The sequence below is a fragment of the Coenobita brevimanus genome, chromosome 98 (genome assembly GCF_032717465.1).
Source record: "Coenobita brevimanus isolate Jiangsu-jjx chromosome 98, ASM3271746v2, whole genome shotgun sequence".
Taxonomy (NCBI): Eukaryota; Metazoa; Arthropoda; class Malacostraca; order Decapoda; family Coenobitidae; genus Coenobita; species Coenobita brevimanus.
The window spans coordinates 6,181,501-6,187,500 of NC_137051.1; the positions used below are offsets into that span (position 1 = coordinate 6,181,501).

At 51.4% G+C, this 6,000-nt stretch overlaps 1 protein-coding gene across 1 annotated transcript in view; it reads left to right on the top strand.

Moving 5' to 3' along the window:
- LOC145414182 (semaphorin-1A-like) overlaps positions 1 to 6,000 on the top strand; it is a 605,630-nt gene that overhangs the window by 40,890 nt on the left and 558,740 nt on the right. The gene's annotated exons all lie outside the window — the stretch shown is intronic.

The window sequence follows — 6,000 nt, forward strand, 5'->3', positions numbered from 1 at the left end:
ATCATCATATTGACCTACCACACCCACTGACGTCACCACACACTACCCTACCACACCCACTGAATTCACCACACTGCCCTATCGCACCCACGGCGTCACCACACACTGTCCCACCACACCCACTGACGTCACCACACACTACCCTACCACACCCACTGACGTCACCACACACTGCCCTACCACACCCACTGACGTCACCACACACTACCCTACCACACCCACTGACGTCACTACACTGCCCAATCGCACCCACTGGCGTCACCACACGCCGTCCTACCACACCCACTGACGTCACCACACACTGTCCTACCACACCCACTGACGTCACCACACATTGCCCTACCACACCCACTGACGTCACCACACACTGCCCTACCACACCCACTGACGTCACCATACACTGCCCTACCACACCCACTGACGTCACCACACACTGCCCTACCACACCCACTGACGTCACCACACACTGCCCTACCACACCCACTGACGTCACCACACATTGCCCTACCACACCCACTGACGTCACCACACACTGCCATACCACACCCACTGACATCACCACACACTGCCATACCACACCCACTGACGTCACCACACACTATACCATACCCACTGACGTCACCGCACACTGCCCTACCACACCCACTGACGTCACCACACACTGCTCTACCACAACCACTGACGTCACCACCACACTTGCCCTACAACATCCACCGACGTCACCACCACATCGTTCTACCACACCCACAGATGTCACCACCACACTTTTCTGCCGCACCTACTGACGTCACCACCACACTTTTCTACCGCGCCCACTGACGTCACCACCACACTGCCCTACCACATCCATTGACGTCACTACCACACTGCCCTACCACACCCATTGAAGTCACCGCCACTTTGCTCTACCACACACTCTGACGTCACCACCACATTGCCCTACCACACCCACTGACGTCGTCATTACACTGCCCAACAACACCCACTGACATCACCACACACTACCCTACCACATCCACTGACGTTATCATCAAACTACTCTACCACATCCACTGACGTCACCCTCACACTGTCCCACCACACCCACTGGCGTCACTCCCACACTGCCCAACCACACCCACCGACGTCAACACCACACTGCCATACCACATCCACTGACGTCACTACGACACTGCCCTTCTACACCCACTGAAGTCACCACCACATTGCCTTACCACACCCACTGACTTCACCACCATACTGCCCTTCCCCACCCATAACGCTGCCACCACATTGCCCCACCATATCCACTGACGTCAACATGCACAATGCCCTACCACACCACCACACTCCCCTACCACACCCGGTGACGTCACCACCACGCTGCCCTACTAAACACTGACGTCACCATAACACAGCCCTACCACGCCCACTGATGTCACTACCACCCTGCTCTACCTCACCCACCGACGTCACCAGTACACTGCCATAACTACCACACTCAGTAAAGGCGCCATCACTCTGCTCTATCACACCCCCTCACTGCCTTACCACACTATCGCACTGCTTACCACACCACCACACTGCCCTACCACACTACCGCACTGCCCTACCACACCACCACACCGCCCTACCGTATCCGATATGGAGTTGGTGGTGGGGTGGATAGAACAGTGGGCTCCTGGCGAGAAGGGCGTGGGATCGATTCCGGGCTGGACAGGTAGCAGTTTGTGGAATTGCATAACGTTAAAACAGTCTTGCTGCGCCGTTTGTCATCGAAGCACCTCCTCTAGTATCATTACGGCCCCAGCGTGTATTCAGTATAGACGGTGGGTATTGGTGCCATCTAAAGGTGTGTGGCATGCAGAAGAACTATTGAGCCTCAGAACGGAAAGTCGGGGGGAAAAAAGAATCTCCATACAGTTTCTTCCTACCATATTAGCTACCACGTATCTTTGCCTACCACACTGTCTACCACAGCCTCTGCCACAGCCTCTGCCAACCATACACCCTACGTCACCCTCTATCATACATCTCCTTCCACACTCTTGACCACTTCCTCTGCAACATTTTTGCTTGCCTCACCGCCTACCACACCCATTACCACACCTCTCTGCATACTGTTTCTTCTGTCACATTTCTCTACCTACCTTACCCATCTGTCTACATCAGTGATTCTCAAACTGTGGGTCGCGAGAGGAATTTTCATGGGTCGCAGGGACATAGAATAGGCCTAATGCATTCAATGTATTTTATTTACTTAAATGAAATTGTAATTATCCTTATTACACTATTAGCATATTCATAATAACTACGATAGGCTATATACCGGCTACTCTCTCTCTCTCTCTCTGTATGTGTGTGTGTGTGTGTGTGTGTGTGTGTGTGTGTGTGTTTGATTTTTTTACCTGTGGGTCGCGAAGTCTTGAAATATTCTAAATAGGGTCTCACACTAAAAAGTTTGAGAATCGCTGGTCTACATCTTTCTGCCAACTATACCTGTCTGCCTTCAACACCTCTCCACCCACCACATTCTTTCAGCCTACCAAACCTCTTTACCTTCCACACCTCTTTACCTACCACACCCCTTACCTTCCACCTCTCTTACCTTTCATACCTCTTGCCTTGCACACCTCTTACCTACCAAACCTCATTAACTTCCACACCTCATACCTTCCACACCTCTTTTTCTTCCACCCTTCTTACCATCCACACCTCGTTACCTTCCACAGCCCTTACCTACTACACCTCACTACCTGCCACACCTCTTACCTACCACACCTCTTACCTTCCACACCTCTTTACCTTCCACACCTCTTACCTACCACACCTCTTACCTACCACACCTCTTACCTTCCACACCTCTTTACCTTCCACACCTCTTTACCTTCCACACCTCTTTACCTTCCACACCTCTTACCTTCCACACCTCTTTACCTTCCACACCTCTTTACCTTCCACACCTCTTACCTTCCACACCTCTTACCTTCCACACCTCTTACCTACCACATCTCTTACCTTCCACACCTCTTTTCCCTCCACACCTCTTACCTTCCACACCTCTTCCGTTCCACACATCTTACCTACTACACCACTCTACCTAGCACACCTGTCTGCCGACCACACCTCTCTGCCTACCACACATTTCTCCCTACCACATAATTCTCCCTACCACATTGTTTTCCCTACCACACGCACTACCACACCCATTAGCACACCTTCGCGCCTACCACACCCACTTCGCACCTACTGCCACACCTCTGCCTACCACAGCCACTACCACACCTTCGTTATCACCAGCAGTACCTGTACCACTCTACCACACGCCCACCACACCTTTTAACACGGCTATCAATATTCCAGAGTAGTGTGTGGGTGTGGTTGACGTCACTACCACACTACCCGCGTCTACTAGATCTACCTCACCCCTGCTATACCCTTACCACAGTCTACCACACCTACCACACCCCTAGCACATTTTCCCCACACTCTACCTGACCATTTCTTTGCCTACCACATCGCTACCACGTCGCCCATACTCCCCCACCACAACCTACCACACTTACTGTAACCCTACCACACCACTAACTCACCACTACCATACCACTACCTTACCCCCACCACACTTCTACCGCACGCACTACCGCACCACTCACACTTACCACCCCACAGCTACCACACCACAACTGCACTCGTATATCATAATTTTCCCACGCCAGTTTCACTCAACACCACACCACCATCACACCCACTACCACACCATTACACACCACGACCACACTCACTATCAAACTACTACTACTACAACACCTTACCCTTCACACTCACTACTACACACACATCTCACACTACCATACCTACCACATTCCATGTACCCATCATGCATACCACAACTACCTTATTTCATTACCTACCTGTGCTGCCTACCTTCCTACCTACCTACCTACCTACCTACACCGCGTTTCCTACCACAGAGCCACTCCAGCTACACCACAACATTACTTTGTATACCACACCAACCCTCCACCCACACCACCTGCCCTATCTTACCCACCTACTGTCCTACCAACTAAACCTCCACCCTCACCACCTACCCTACCAACCCACCTCCACCCTCTTCCACCACCTGCCTTACCACATCCACCTCCACCCTCACCACCCACCCAACCACACCCACCTGCACCCCAACCACACCCACCTCCATCCCTACCACCCACTTTACTACACCAACCTCCATCTTTACCACCCAATCTACCACACTCACCTCCCCATCACCTCCACCTACCTTGCCACATACCCCCTCCACCCACCCTACCACATCTACCTCCAATCCCACCACACACCCTCACCACCCAAAAGCCCACATCCACCCCCACCACCCACTATACCACACCCACCTCTCACCCCACCACACCCACCTCCACCTTCATCACCCCGCCTACCACACTCACCCTAATACACCCATCCAACTACACTCATCCTATCACACTCACTCTACCACACCCACCCTACCACACTCACCATACCACACTCACCGTACCACATTCACCGTACCACACTCACCCTACCACACTTACTCTACCACACTTACCCTACCACACTCACCCTACTACACAAATCCAACCACACACACACACACACACACACACACACACACACACACACACACACACACACACACACACACACACACACACACACACACACACACACACACACACACACACACACACACACACACACACACACACACCCTACCACACCGACCCTACCACACTCACACACTCACTCTACCACACCCACCCAAAGACACCCACCCAAACACACTCTCCTTACCACACCCACCCAAACACACTCACCCTACCACACTCATCTTACCACACCCACCCTGCGTACTCATCCTACCACACCTACCCAAACACACTCTCCCTACCGCACCCACCCTACCATACTCATCCTTCCACACCCTCCCAAACACACTCACCCAACCACACCCACTCGAACACACTCACCCTACCACACCCACCCAAACACAATCACCCTACCACACCCACCCAGCACACTCATCCTACCACACCACCCCACCACACTCACCTACCTGCCCATCACTCCCACTCCCCTCCCTCCCTCTACCCCCTCCTGCGTCTCCCCCAATATCAATATACAAAGCTGTCTGGCGTGTCTCTCCCACTCACATTCCTACCTCACTCCAGGCCAGAAAAGTTTCGCTGATATTCTCTCTCTCTCTCTCTCTCTCTCTCTCTCTCTCTCCGCAAAAAGTGAAAGAAATAAAGTCAGACGGAGGAAGAGAAAAATAGCCTTACAAAACCATTCCGTTCAAATCAAAGCAAAAAATAAATCTCCCGAAATCAATACGTCTTTGGTGTCGTGATTTTTTATGGCCAAGATATTTTAGTCCCTCGCTGAATTTCACCCGCGCCAGACAGCCGATACGAAGATATATTCCGTTTCCTTTTTTACGCTTATTTGCAAGGTCGGGGTTTAGTATATCTTTGGGGGAGAGAGATGTGGTGCATTTTGCGGGATATATATTTTTTTTTATATAGTTTCTCCTGCCTCTGTGTTTTCCATTTTCTGTAACCCACACCATTTGTAATATGGAACAAAAGGGTGATGACCGTAATGATGGTGATGATGGGTATAATGAGGGTGATGACTATGATGAGGGTGATGATTGTGGGGATTATGCTGGTGAATGATGTAACCCCAGACGACCTCCCTCATTAAGTATCCGGTTCCTAATACAGTTACACACAAACGGCATGCTGTGTTTCCTTTCTTCAAACATTCCTGTGAGAATTAGGGGAGTAATGATGTAGTGCCATATCACGTAACTCATAGCAAAACAACTCCCACCCACTCCAGCGTCACTCCCCTCCTCCCTATCTATAGTACATCTCGCTACAGTGATGGGTTGGCTGTCGGTTTGAGAGAGAGAGAGAGAGAGAGAGAGAGGTAATCCAGTACGTGTCCATTTGCTGTATTTCATTGCTTTGCACA